The sequence below is a fragment of the Miniopterus natalensis genome, chromosome 17, assembly GCF_054644295.1.
Source record: "Miniopterus natalensis isolate mMinNat1 chromosome 17, mMinNat1.hap1, whole genome shotgun sequence".
Lineage (NCBI taxonomy): Eukaryota > Metazoa > Chordata > Mammalia > Chiroptera > Miniopteridae > Miniopterus > Miniopterus natalensis.
The window spans coordinates 24034441-24050033 of record NC_142097.1 but is presented as its reverse complement, the minus strand read 5'-3'; the positions used below and the strand labels follow the sequence as shown (position 1 = coordinate 24050033).

Genomic DNA, 15593 nt, shown 5'->3' with positions numbered 1-15593 from the left:
CCTTCACACACGTTGTTGTTTAGAGCCACATCGATATACCAGTTTGTTTCTCCCTTCTAGTTGTAACCCGGAGGTGTGGCCATGACATTGGGTGGGTATTAGTCTCAGGTATCTTTTTCATCTCCCCATGGAGTTTTTCTATCGTCCATTTATCTGAAAAGGGTCAGATTAAAGTCCACATAAGAGTCATTTGTTACAGCATAGATTTTTTTTTTAAAGACATTAAACACTCAGACACACATTCCCCTACCCCTCGCCCCCAGTAAATCCCAGCTCTAAAGCAAGGGTGAGAGATTCTCAAGGGAAGAGGCAGATCAGAACAGAATCTCAGGCCCCAGAATAAAAGTACTGGTGCTGAGGAAATGGAGAATGCTCGGAGTATCTGATGCCTCTGCGGCAGTCACTGTTTGATGGAAAGTAATTTCAAAGGAATCATTCTCAAGAACAAACCCTCAATTATGATTAATTAATAAATGACCGAGCTTCCACTCTCAAGGTGCCTTTCATCCCCAGCGCACCTCAAAACCAAACAACCCTGACCTGCGCTCAGGACTTCCCTCGGCTCCTGGGAGGAGTGCAGCCTTTGTCCGGCTGGGCCCTGGAGAGCCTGGGCTCTGTGCCTGCGAGCGGCAGAGGGGCCGGCGAAGTAGGAAATGTGCCATGGGTTGTCTAACATGCCTGATGAAGCTTACTCTTCGTCTGCCAAGGTAAAGGTTAGGAATAAATAAAGGAATGGTTGGGGGGCGGGGAGCCACGTGCTGGTTACTGGCAATTAGATTTAAAGGGGACTTAGAAATAAAATGGCAGCAGCAGAAGGGACTTCCATTCCTTGGTTCAGCCTCTCATTTTTTAGATGAGGAAAACCGAGGCCCATGCGGGCAGCGGCGAGGAGGGTATGGCAGAGGACAGGTGGTGGGTTAGTGGCAAAGACAGGGCGGGATTCTCTGCCACGTGGCACTGTTATCACTGAGTTGAATCTTGTACAACAGTCCTCTTTCCTGTACAACAGGGGTGTTAATGGGACTCCCCAGCTTACACAGTTCTTTGATATTCTTTTATTTAATTCGCACAACTCTGGACGTAGTCAGGAAGGGTTATTGTCCCCATTTTACAGATAAAGAATCAGGGGCTCACGAAGGTCAGTGATTCAGAGCTTATCTGCACGTGCAGTGTAATTCAATGTGCAAATTTGTAGGCCTCACGGCCTTAGTCTGTGCTGTTTCCACTGCTTGGAAAGTCGCTGCCTGCGCCACCCATGCCTGCTCCCCTGCCTTCAAGATGTAGTTCAAAGGTGACTTCCTTCAACAGTCATTTCCTGAATTTTCCCGCATGAGTTGGGTGCCTCTTCCATGAGGAAACTACCTCTTCTGGATCCCAAGATCCTCCAGAGAGGCAGGCTGCCTGGTATCCCCATTCCACCAAGGAAGCTGGGAGCTCCCGGGCTGGACCCAGCGACCGCTGGATCTGAGTCCATCCCTGATCTTCCATTCACCATATTAAAATTTTTTATAAGAGTTTATGTGAGCCAAACTGACAACATGTTCCGGGGAGCAAGATCTCCAATATTACTCACTGACCGCATTGTACTGCATTTGTTACATTCCTCTCGGACTGTGGGCTTCTTGAGAGCAGCAGGGATTATGTTTCCCATCTCTCAGGCACCAAAGTTGGGCTTCTCATAGGCATTTCATAAATGTGTGTTAACTCAATAGTAAACTTTTTAGAGTCATGATTTTTCCCTTTTCATTGAATTTATTGGGGTGACACTGGTTAACAAAATTATCCAGGTTTCAGGTGCACAATTCTACAACTCATCATCTGTACACTGTATTGTGTGTTTACCACCCGGAGCCAAGTCTCTGTCCATCTATACCCTCCTCCACCTCTCTTCCCTCTCCCTCCACAGAGCCATGATTTGTACTCCGGTTCTCCAACACCATCACCTCCTGCCCTTTTAAGGAATGTGAGCTGTAAAACAAGATTGTAGAAGAAGCCTTTCCCAGGGGTGAACTAGCCAACCACGAAGGCAAAATCACTCCTAAATGCAAATAATATCACTAAAGCACCACCCAGTGCTGCTTGTCCGCCTTGGCAACAAAACCTTGCTCAAGTCCTCTGGACTTTCCTCATCTTACATGTGCAAGATGGGAAAACTTGGCCAAGACTAAAGGAAGCGTTGGGATGCTTGGAGGGAGTGGTGCCCTTTTAAAGTGTTTCACAGTCACTCACATCTGTGAACAGGAGGGAAAAAAAGGGAGACAAGATAAAAAGAGCAAATGAGAGAAACAGAGACTTATTTGGATGTGTGGTGGTGAGCAGGGTTCTGAGGACCTGGATGGTTCCTGACCCAGGAGAGGATTGGGTTGTGTTCACATTGACCCAGCCTCACAAATGTGAACATCCCTCTGTAGGATGTGCAAGGGCCAGGCTGCACTCTTGTTTCGCCTTCGGTTCATCTTGCTGGTAAACGGAGATGCTGTCATGAAAAGGGAATGGATATTTTGCAGGAGAGGTTGGTTGGGGATTGAATGAATGGGGTTGGCCTGTAGGTATATCAGGGACCAGAAGGGAGCCCTGTCAACATTAGCTGTCATTAACTGGGAGCACATTTTGTTTGCACCGTTTAAAGACAGTCGTTCCATCACCGAAGTGCTCCTAAGCACCCACTTCTTTACAGTGAAGGGAGAATGGCCCAAACAATCCCAAATAGATTTTTACTGTGCATGACATTGCAGATCCAATGAGTAGTAGGTGTTCAGGCAAAATTGCTATGTCATTACCCTATGATTTGGAGGGTTACATAAAAAGATTAGACATTTATAGAAGTAAAACACAGCTTCTGTAGTGACACCAGGTCAGACATTTTATAAGTGCCTGAGTTTATCAAACTGTAGCCAGATAACAATGAAATTTTCTCATATTTTGATTTTTCCAGGAAAAGAGGGCCAATAGATGGTTGAAGTTAAGAAGTATTCAATATAGTATTTCAGACTAGGAGAGAAGGCAAGTCAACTTAAAGTTGCTTCCAAATCGTATTCGTATTTATTAACTGACATACAAGGAAAAATAATGAGAAACACTCATAGCTAAAAAGACTTTTAAGATCACAGAAGGTCTATCCATGCTGTCGCAAAGGTAAAATTTTCTTCCTTTCTGTGGCCAAGTCGCATTCCATTGTGTAAATGTACCACAGCTATTTTATCCACTCGTCCACTGATGGACACTTGGGCTGCTTCCAAATCTTGGATACTGTAAGTAATGCTGCAGTGAACATAGGGTGCATATAGTCTTTCGAATTAGTGTTTTGGTTTCTTTGGATAAATTCCCAGAAGTGGAATTGCTGGGTCATAAGGCAGTTTTTTTTTTAATTTTTTGAGGTAACTTCAAACTGCTTTCCACAGTGGCTGCACCAGTCTGCATTCCCACCAGCAGTGCCCTAGGGTTCCTTTTTCTCCACACCCTCCCCAGCACTTGTTGATTTATTGATGGTACCCATTCTGACAGGTGTGAGGTGATACCTCATTGTGGTTTTAATTTGCATCTCTCTGATGATTAGTGACATTGAGCATCTTTTCATATATCTATTGGCCATCTATATGTCCTCATGGATGGGCTTGGAGAACATTATGCTAAGTGAAATAAGCCAGTCCGAGAAAGACAAGTACCACATGATTTCACTCAGATGTGGAATTTAATGAGCAAACTGAACTAACAAGCAAAATAGAGACAGACTCACATAGATAGAGAGCAGGCAGACAGCTCTGGTGCGGGGATGCTGGGGGCTGTGTGTGTGGAGGGATTGAGCAAAAAAGAAAAAAATAGAGAAAGAACTCATGGACACCCACAACAGTGTGGTGATTGCTGGGGGAGTGGGTGGGGGGAGGTGGAAGAGGGTATAGGAGGGATAAATGGTGATGGAAATAAAATAAAATAAAGAACAAAAAAGATACTTTAACTTTAAAAAAAATCACAGAAGGAAGTTCTCTCTAAGGGTAGGTAATAGGACAACTGTGTTAGAAACCCTTCTTAATCTTATTTTTTAAAATTTTATTAAATTTATTGGGGGGACATCTGTTAATAAGATTGTATAGGTTTCCACTATATAACTCTCTAATACATCATCTCTTTATTACATTGTGTGTTCACCACCCAAACTTAAGCTCCTTCTGTCAGCATATATTTGACCCCCTTTACCCTTTACTACCCTCCGTCCCCCCTCCTTCCCTCTGGGAACCACCATACTGTTGTCTGTGGCTGTGAGTTTCTGTTTGTCTTATTTGCTCATTTGTTGCCTCCTGTTTTATATCCCACATGTGAGTGAAATCGTATGGTCCTTGATGAGTGGATAAAGAGGGCGCGGTACAGATATGCAGCGGAACACCACTCAGCCACAGAAAAGGCGGGATGCGGCCATTTGTGAGATGGCTGGGTCTTGAGAATATCGTGCTAAGTGAAAGAAGTCAGACAGGAACAGTGATGTTGACCTGATTTTTAAGAGCAGTTAAGAATTGGATAAGATGCAGAGGTAGAGCCTGGTAAGTAGACAGAGCATGGGGGCCTTAAGAGAAGAGTTGGGGAATCTGAAGAAGAGGCTACGTCGGAATAAAGAAAGAGAAAGTAGATTTCACTTGAGTAAGATCTGTATTGACAGACGTCCAAGTTGGTAAATGTTTATTAAGCACCTAACCCGCATCAGCTTATTTCTGAGCAATCTAGGACATACTAAAAGCGAAAGATGTATTTGCTACACATACTGCACATCGGGTAATGTTATCCCGGTGCTTAGCTCGGAGGAAGCTGAAAGGCCCGGGCTGTGGCTGGCTTGTGTTCAATCCCTCAATACTGCCAGTTCACACAGGGCCGTGGCGGGCCCTCCAGAACTGTCATTAACTTTGGTCTTGGGAGGAGTATAAAGCATAGTGGATTGTGGTGAGGAAAAATCTAAGTGAGATAGAAATGAGATGAGAGAGAAAGACGGTTGTGGGCAAGTGCTGTGAAAAGTGAAGAGGCCCTAGGCAGCCGAATCCAAAAGAGGGGCGGGAAAGGAAACGAAAATCCTGTAGAATTTCCCAAATTCTGGATCGAATCCTCATGGTGTTTTAAAAATATTCCTCTGACCCCGTATTTCTTGAAAGGTAGATCTGAAGGCTTTCTTAGATCCGGGTTTGCCATTTTTGGCAAGGCTGCTTCAGAGGGAGTGTCGTGTACAGTACTTCTTGATGTTCATGCTGTGACATTTCCTGTACCCACCTTACTTGACCTTTGATGCTTAAGCTCTTGCAGCTTCTGTAACCACTGTGAAAATCTCCCAGCTGAACAAACCAAGACAGTGCTGAGGTTTTTTAACTGGGAATTCAGTGGATAGACATCAGGAAGGTGGTAAAATCTCTAAAACTGTATGTAGAGTTTTCTCTGCATGTTTATATGTTTACTCTTCTAAGGGGAACTCACAGCTTTCATTAACCCTTCGAAGGAGTGTATACATTGGAAAAGCTAGGATCCACTGGTGTAAAACTTCAAAGGCTCCTTTTCTCTGTTGGCCTCTAGTTACCAATAGAATGCCTAGGATTTTCGTATTTTATAGGAACATAATATTAGATTTGGACATGAACCATATTTATCATCTGTCTCATCCCCACAATTTTACACAGACCCACGGGCAGGTGACGCAGAGCTGGGACTGGCAGCAGGACTGCATTACATTGTCATTCTGATTCTCTCTGTTATTTGTCTCAAAGCCGCAGAGACGATGCTATAGGTTCACTGAACGTTTCACAGTTGTGGGATGTCCATCCATGCACCTGCCCATTGACAAATGGCCGGCTAAATGTCTCAAATGTTTCTATTGCCTTTGTCTCCCATCCGCAAACTATGCATTTTGTCTCTGATTTTATTGTCGGCTAAAGTCCATAGCCACAAATAATTAGGGTTAAAATCCTCTAATTTAATTCACTCAATTATGTATTTTGTTGAGAGTTTACTTTGGTGGTGCTCTGATTCTGTGGTCAGAGAGATTAATAAGGCACAGTGCCTGCCTTCAGGGATCCTTCCGTCTGTAGAGATAGGATTTCGTTCTATTTTTCATGTTTTTGCAGATTCAGTACTCTCCCAAATGACACAGCCTGCTAGGTGAGGGTCTGCTCTGGGGTGCTTAGGAGCAGCCACTGAACTTTACCTATTTATTCTTTGAATTCGGTTGCCAGTTCTCAGGCAGGCACGGCAACTTAGCATTTGCACCAAGAGAGAAAGCCTCGTTTTCAGGATCTTTCCACCTTGTGGTGATGAGGTCATCATCGTTTGAGTGACATATTTGTCATTCAATACTTTCGTGTGAAGCTGGGAGAGAATGGGCCAGCCTATCCCATGAAACTGGGAGTTGAACCTCGTTTATCACTGTCACCTTCAAAACAAGGAGCCTCATCTCCTCCCTTTTCCCTGTTTCTTTTTCCCTCTGACAGGAAAGCTTTTTGAGAAGGTTGATGTTCCAGCCAGATAACATCTTTGAAAGGAGTTCCCAGGGCTTGCTCTAGGGAGATGCTTTAAGTCCATCAGTGCTCCCTTTGGCACAGCACCAGGCCTGTTGGGGTGATTTTGTTCGTTTTGAAGCTACAGAAGAAAAACTGATCCCCATGAGTGGGTGGGGAGTGCTAGTGCCAGACCGAAATGATTTCACTCTTTTTCCCTCCCTATTATCATCTTAATCCGAAGAACAGGACAGCTAATCAAATAAACCCTTTATGCGAGGGTTGTTGTCATTGGTAATCCTTGAATTAACAGCTTCAGTGCTCACTGGGCGTTGCTTTCTTTTGCCATTTAAGGAGACATTTTGAGTAACTGGTTTTGGTTTGCTGAGACATCTCATGCAATTTGCTGAAATCTTGTCCTGGGGGGTTTAATCTTTAGCCCAGTCTGGTTCATGTAGTATCTGGGTCAGTGAATGGGAAAGTTCTTGTACTCCAGGAGTCTTCCCCACTTGACAGTTGTTGGTGCCCGAAATTCAACCATTTATTTGCTTGGTTCACCAAAATATTGCTTCCTATTTTAAAAAACCCCAACTTAATGTATAACTCACCTTTTCATTCATTCATTCATTCATTCATTCATTCATTCATTCATTCATTCACTCATTCATTTTGTTTAAATATTTGATGAATACCTAATCTAGGTGACTGGAGCATAGAGAGCAACGGGGAAGGCGGGATGAGATGAAGCTGGTGATGCACTTAGGTGCTGAGACGTTCCGGGCTTTCTCAACTCTGCTGAGGATTTTGATCTTCAGCATAAGAGCCATGGAAGACCACAGAAAGGTTTTCAGCAGAGGATTGCTGTGCCATGATCATATTTCTGTTTTAAAAAGATAACCCTGGCTGCCTTGTGGAGAAAGCGTGAGAGAAAGAGTCAACAGGCGGGGATCAGCAGGGGGGGTTATTGCACCTGTCCACATGAGAGACGATGGAGGTTTATTTATTATTTTTTGTAGAAGAATGATTTAGTGAAATATTCAGGAATATTAGAGGAATAGCACAGCATTTGTTTTCTGCCAAGGAAAATAAGACGTCATAATAAAATGAAATTTACTTTTTTTTTATGGCACCTGTAGTATGTATATGTCACATTTGTCTAGTCTGCACAGGATTATGTCATAAACACACTGTTTGTTATGCTGTCGTAAACTGTACATGTTTGATACATATTCTAATGAGTATGCATTTAGACAGGAAGTAGAGTAATCATATATTTTGCTAAAGTAATTTTTTGTTCAAGGCTCTTAACTTGTTTTATGGACAAGTAACTACTATGATGGACTCTGTTTATAGATGAAAGAATTAAAGTAGTGAAAGGAGGAAGACTTGCCTAAGGTCTTCCACTGAGTCAATAGCAGAGATGCCATGGGACCCAGCCCTACATAACTTGGCTTCATATTTTATCCATGGGTTTATGGTGACTTAATGTGCATTTACAGTATCTTCGCAGATTTACTTCTAGGTTGCTTCTTCCTATATTTGTGTGTGATGTTCTTTTTACCAGTTTTTCTGTTTATTGCTCTCTCTCAATTAGTGAATAAATTCTTGCAAAATGTATATTGGTTAAAAAAGGAAGAGGCAGTTTTGCATGATAGTTAAAGTGCAGGGTCTCAAGTCACACAGTCCTGGCTGTGAATCGTGGCTCTGACACTAGCTATCCATGCAACTCTGGTCAGTTGTGAATGTCTTGTGCCCTGGGTTTTGCCTTGGTAAAATGAGCAGTTGTGCAGGAAATGCACCTAGAGAGCACTGAACACTCTGTCTGGCACTTTGAAAGTACTCAGTAAATGTTAATTGTTGTTATTGTTGCTGTAAAAAGATGGCCACCAGAAGGTTATGAAGTATGTTTACATCCTCAAACTATTAGTCAAGGTGTAAGCCTTAATATATACTATCTTTACATCAGTTGTGTTCCCTGAGGCTTGAAGTACAACATGGAAACTTGATTGGTTGGTGGATTTAAATACTCATGACTTGGCTATGTATGCATGAATCTCCAATGTTGGTCTTGGTGTTTTATGGAGATAATACATGACCTCTCTCTCTCCTGTCACCCCCCTTTTGGTTTAATTGTAGGCATGTGTGATAGGCAGAATAATGGCCCCCCAAAGATGCCCATCTCCTCATACCCAGCACCTGTGAATATGTATGTTACATGGCAAAGGAGAATCAAGTTTTCAGAGAGAACTAAGGTTGCTAATAAGCTGCCGTTAGAATTGGGAGAGGAGCTTGAATTATTTATGTGGGCCCAATATGATCACGAGCGTCTTTAAAAGTGGCAAAGGCAGAAGATTCAGTCAGCATCAGGGAGGGAGATGGATGAAGGCAGAGTTCAGAGTGATAGATTGCTGATTTTGAAGATGGAAGGGGGACATAAGCCAAGAAGTGCGACCAGCCCCCAGAAGCTGGGAAAGAAAAGGAAACAGATTGTCCGCTAGGAATTCAGCCCTACTGACACCTTGATTTTAGCCCAGCGAGACTCGTGTCAGACTTCTGAAATAGAGAACTGTAAGATAATACATTTGTGTTGTTTTGAGACACCAAAGTTATAGTAATTTGTTACAGTGGAAATAGAAAATTAATATAGCAAGTGTATGTGTGTGACAAAATAGGAACTCTAGTGATTGATTTTTTTTTTAGTTTTTTTTTTGCTGTAGGCTAAATTATGGTGAACAGAAAACTTTTCCATGTCACTTAAAAATAATTTATATGGATTTAATATGAATTTATAATGATTAGCATAACAGCAAAAAGGGTATAGTGTCTATATTTTGTAAACCCTACATTAGTCAAATTATAAGCAGATTTTTTATTTGCAAATTAATTTATATAATATACCTTGCACAATTGTAGAATTTAAATCACATTTAATTAAACATTTTACAAGTGATTTTTATTAAAAAGTAAAAATTACATAAAATCAAAGCTTTTCCTGAAAATCTAGGGCAAATGGTTACCATAGTTAGGGCAGATGTGAATATTTGTCTTTTATTTATGACCCAAGCCTATCTCCCTCCTGATATCATCTGTCCACAGCTCTTGAACTCCTCTATGGACCTTCCTCTCAGGTAGAGCTATCTGAACCAAGGGTTTCTCCATCACTAATTGCTGTTTACTATATGGGCTTCATATAGTTAGTATGAAGAGATGGTGCTGTCACTGGGACAGTGTACATGATCCCTGCAGTCTAGTCTCACTGAACTAGATTCTGCTCTGTCTGGGTGACCTCCAAATGACCTCTTGGCTTATCTCACTCTGTGACCACAAGAGCATACCTATTTTCTTTCTTCCTCTTTTCTTATTTTGTCTGCTTCCTCCTGAATTCACAGACATAGCATCTTCTACTTTTTACTATGTAAACCAAATACAGATGATTTTACTTCTGATTACTACCCCCCAACAGTTTGTAGTATGTTAATCTTATGAGAAATCAAAACCAGAAAGCCCCCCACAGCTTCAGCAACCCATGATTGCTGATGAACCCACAAATTGCCTGCTGGAAACATGGATATCCGGCCACTATTGTTTCCACCCTGTGCTCACCAAGATTATGAAGAGGATTAGAAATGAGAGCTACATTTCCCTGATGCTTCCCTGATAATCAAGACCTCTTGGTTATATGTCTAGTGGAGCCGGGCCATTCCATGCCAGTCTCCAAACAGTAAACTTGACATAAACCCAACAAGCTAACTGCTGTGGTAGAATGAGATGAAATGGAGATGACATTTAGTCAGACTGTCTGGTCTCCAAGGCAGAGTTTCCCAGGGTGACCCTCCTCTGCACAGTCACAGTGTCCCTGTCTGTTCTTAGGCTGGTGGGTTCAGAAGCATCACTGTTATTCAAGCACCCAAATCAAAGGAATTCTCAGGAGCCTACTCTCTGTAACTTAGTTAACTCTTAAGTGTTAGATGAATGAGCCAGAATGCAAACTTACTGATTTAACATTGAGAGATGATCCATTCCGCAACCATAAAGTTCCCATATGCAAATTGGAGCACTTTCTTTGTCATATCTGAGTATTAGAGAAGCCAAGTTATGATAAGAAGGTTGTTTGGCAAAAATAGAACTGGGGGAGCCCTGCCGGCGTGGCTCATTGGTTGAGCATCGACCTAGGTTCCAGGAGATGATGGTTTGATTCCTGGTCAGGGCACATGTCCGGGTTGTGGGCTCGATCCCCAGTTGGGGGCGTGCAGGAGGCAGCCAATCAATGACTCTCTTATCATTGATGTTTCTCTCTCTCTCTCCCTCTCCTTTTCTCTCTCTGAAATCAATAAAGATATATTTAAAAAAAAAAAAAGGAACCAGGGGAGAATGCGGCCTGAGGAACTGCCCAACTGTGCTGATGTGATTGTGCTCAGCGTCCCTGCTTCCTGCATTGGGCTGGATAGAAACACTGTCTAGTTGCTTTTAGGGCTCACTTTCTCCTGAACTCCATGACAAAAAATTATTTCTTTAACTATCTGTGCCTTTGATTGGGCTACAGATGTTATATTGTAAAACTTAAGTGACTAAGACCAGGACATTTGGAATACAGAAGACATGCATTTGTTCACATTTCAACTTGACCATTTACTAACTGTGTGACCCTGAGCAAGTTAGTTGACTTTTGTAAACTTTGATTCACTAAGTAGTAAAGTGGGAATAATAATAATAGTATTAGAGGGTTGTTGTGAGGATTGAGTGAGGCATGTCATGTAAAGCACTTAACATAGTGTCTGAGGCATTGTGGTCAGTCGATTTTTAATTGAATAGGAGAAGCATCTTTTCTACTTGCTGGCCCTAGCCGGTACCGTGGTTTGGGCACATCGCTAATGACTCTGGTTATGTGTTGGCTGTACCACATTGACTCTGAGAGTTCTGCGAGAGCCTTCTTGCTCCTTTCCCTACTGAGCCCATCCCCTGACTGCAGGGAACACTGGGGCCACGAGAGACAAGGGCAACAGGTATTGCACTAGAAGAAGGGCCACCAGTCCTATCTGAACTGCTCTGTCATTTTTTGTTCTCCAAAAAAGTGATCCTATTTAGAGGGCCGGCTTCAAATTGTTCTCACTCCTCCCCCTGGACCATCTTCATCTCGTTGGGTGCTAAAGAGCGTGAAGGTTGATATATTATGGGGAGGTCTTTTCCAACTGAGTTTCATAACATTCTGGAAAACAGAAGAGTTGGACCTACATGTCGTAATCATTTCACTATGTATATGTGTATCAAAAATGCCTGAAGTATATACAATTTTGTATTAAAAATAAGCAATAAAATAAAAAAGAAATGTTCTATCGCCTGGCCAGGGTGGCACAGTGGTTGAGTGTTGACCCATGAACCAAGAGGTCACTGGGTCCATTCCTGGTCAGGGCACATGCCCGAGTTGCGGGCTCGATCCCCGGTGGGGGTCATGCAAGAGGCAGCCGATCAATATTTCTGATCAGTGTTCCTATCTCTCTATCCCTCTCCTTCCCTGCCTCTCTAAAATCAATAAAAACATATTTTAAAAAAAGAAATGTTCTATCCTTATCAGGATGGCTTAGTGTGATTTTGGCCATTGTCACCTCAAATGAAATACTTTGTTAGCTCGAGTATGATTGTTTTGCCAATGGAAAGTGAGCCTCTGAAAGCAGCACTATGAAATCATACTTGCAATGTTACTGGGTGCCAGGCCTGCTCTAAGAGCTTTGCATGCATTAATTAATGTCATCATCTTGACCTTATGAAGTAGATGCTATTAATGTCCCCACCAAGAGGTGGCAGGGCCGGGAATCAGGCCCAGCTGGCCTAGCTTCAGATATCTGTTCTTAATCAGCATGTGGTTTTGCCTCTTGACTAGAGATGGCCCATGTTCTCTTCTGGCCCTTTCTAATGCTTTAGTAGAGGCCACTTGTTCTGCATTTTCATCCTCGGTCTTCTCTCCCTCAAGGTATAGAGTCCTTTAATTGGGTTGTAAATGTTACTTGCTTTCCACTTTGAGACCTCTCTGCACCACAAACGTTTTGCTGTGGGCAAGGGTGGGAAGGGGGCAGTTTCTTGGAGAGTGGCAGTGAAGGCAGATACAGTTATTTTTTTTTTTTAAGGGTCAGTGGAAAATGAGCTGATAAACACTCATTCCCCATTGAGGTGCAGAAAGAAGACCTTTCTACTCTTGCATTCAAGTTGGGGATAGGCAGCTCTCTACAACCAACTGTAGGGGCTCGGAGAAATTCAGCCCAAAGTGTGGTCTCTCTCTAGGTCTTCTGGGTCAGTAGGGTTATGTTGCTTCTCCAACAGCCATAGATATCAAGTAGGCAAGCACAGTCCTCTCCAGGGTAACTCTTAATCACCTGCTGGGCCCACGGGACCACCACAAGGAGGTGCAATATCAGAGATCTTTGTTCCTGGCTGAGAGGAAAGACTTCTTGATTTTTTTTTTTTTTTTAATTTTAGTTTTTTTATCTTTATTGTTGAAAGTATTATATATGTCTCCCTTATCCCCCATTGACCCCTTCTACACCTGCATTCCCACCCCACCCCAGGCCTTCACCACACTGTTGTCTGAAGGGCACAGAGAAGGGAGGGAGCCCTGAACCCGCTCTCTTTCTAGGAAATAGTAAGAGAAACTTTAGCCTCAGCTGGTTTCTCCAAGTACCACCCAAATGTCCACTGATTACTGTGTTGTTCTAGTCAAAGGGGGAGGGGGGAGAGAGACTGAGAGACTAAGATTGAAATTGGGGGGTGAGGGATGGGAAAGGAAGAAGAGAGAAGCAGGGTCAAGAGAACATGTTCAGAAACTTTGATACTGGTGACACCTTAATTGGGACATTTGGAAACATTGGCATACTACATATTTTTTTATGTGCATGTAAGTTGTGGCCTGTGGCTCAAAAGCATCACCTAAAAAAAAAGCCCTCCAAATATGATGCTCAACCTGAAATGATAATTCAATTAAATAAACCTTTTCAATGTTGCCAAACTGGGTGCGTGCGTGGGTTGTTCCATGAAGCTTGTGAATCACGCGTGAACACACTGACGGGATATTTCCAGTCAGCCAGATAGCCAAAGGATTCATTGCCTATGGGAGACACTTGATTATAGTGTTGAAACGATGCACGCCAGACCTGCTTGTACTGATATTAACCCATGGCACCATGTCATAGATGCTGGTTGCCTGAGCCTAGAAATTCTTTCTAGCAGGGATGGTACCGTTCCCGTCTCTTCTGGGACACTGTCCTTTTCTCCTGAATTTTAATCTTTCTCCCTCCTTCTCATTTGGGGGGCACATTTGCTTTTAGCTTCTAAAGAACTTAAAGTTCTTATTGATAGCAGCTAATTGCCTTTAAAAGACACGAGAGAGAGAAAGAGAGAGAGGGAGAGAGTTGGAGGATATTATTTCTTGTGTCATTTCCTATTTACAGATGTAGAAGACTAGACACAATAAGGTAAATAACATTGGAGATTGTTTAGTTTCTCTTAAGAAACTAAAGATTTTGGGTCAAAAAGACCCCTGGTGAGTACCTATAGTCGAAACTGAGAAGTCAAATGCTGCTGCTAAGAACTAGAACCCAAGGTCACTGCCTTGGATCCAGGGTTGTTTCCATCAGACCCAACTCCACCTCTGTCTACTACAGATGTGGTGGGAATGAGAAGTAGAAAAGAGCGCCGGACTCTCTCACAGACTGTAGTCATGGACCAGTCACCTTTCTCTCTTGGCCCTACTTTCTCCAGCTCTGATGTGAAAAAGGCTATTAGATGCCACTGAAATACCACTCTTAATTTTCAGAGAGGTATTAGCACCCCTATGTTCAGCATGACACTAGTCACAATAGCCAAGAGGTGGAAACAACCTAAGTGCTGGTGGATGGATGGATGGATGGATGGATGGATGGATGGATGGATGGATGGATGGATGGAGAAGAATGTGATATGGGTGACAAGGGTGAAGGGGTCAAAAGGTAAACATTTTAAAAAAATTAAAATTAATAGAGGCTCCTTTACTTCCATCCCTTGTGGAATGTTGAGATTTGCATTTTAAAAAATGTGATATTAATACACACACACGCAATGGAATATTATTCGGTATTAAAAAAGGACACCACCCTGACCCGTGTGGCTCAGGGCCTTAAGTTGTTATGTCTCATATTCAAGGTCACCCACACAGGCTAGGTTGAGACTCTGTCCTCGGGTTTCTGAGTCCAAGCCCCATGCTCTTCCCACATTTCCACCCTCCATCTGAGATAGTATGCTGTTCACTGCTACCAGGAGTAACCTGGGCGTTCCGATGAGAGAGATTATTGACAGAAAAGAGATTACCCTGGGAGTTCTGCATTCCAGTTGCTTAGTGTAAGTTGCTGCTTGTCTGGAGGAAGTGGATTGCTGAGCTGTGAGTTAATGCTTTTTTGTCTTTGATGTGGGCATCAGTCATCAACTGATACCTGATACACATCCTGAGACTTCAAAAATGCTTTATTGAGTGGAATTGTGGGCTTGGTTGAAGGGGAGCTTGTTCTATTCTTTGCTTCCCCCTTCCCCCCCCAAGCCAAACACGATTAAAATTCCAAAATCATGAATGGATAGCTAAATTCATGGAGAAAGAATTTTAACTTGATTTAATAATGATGCAATTAGGTCTAGGGCTGTGGCTAAAAATAAAGCTTATATAAAAATAAGGATGATGTAGTGCTTTTCAGCATACAAAGCAGCATTACAGAAACAATTTCATTTGATCTTCACAATATCCGTGTAAAGCAGGCATGATCCTCATTGAACAAACAAGGAAATTAAACTAGATGAAGGCTACAGTGTTGTGCCCAGGGGCACAGATAGGAAGCGGCAAGTTCAGGACCCCAGGCTTTTTGGCTTCACGTTCCGTGCTTGATTTGGAATTCTTTACTAAGGCCTCTGGAAATGTCAAATAATTTTTGTAGAGAATGACTTAAACATTCTGTGACCCTACTGGAAGAGGCTTGGGTAATGGCAGGGACGTAAACGATGCCTTCTCGCTCTGGGACCGCCTCATGCTTGCAAGTAGCAATTATTCAGGATTACTTTCTTGCAAAGTTTGTGAATATTAAGTCCATTTCTCTCTGGCGGATAGACTGAAGCAGG

The 15593-nt window shown here is 42.7% G+C and overlaps 1 long non-coding RNA gene across 1 annotated transcript in view; it reads left to right on the top strand.

The window, feature by feature from the left end:
• The window catches only part of LOC148091263 (uncharacterized), a 291917-nt gene that overhangs the window by 88576 nt on the left and 187748 nt on the right, over positions 1–15593 (top strand). The gene's annotated exons all lie outside the window — the stretch shown is intronic.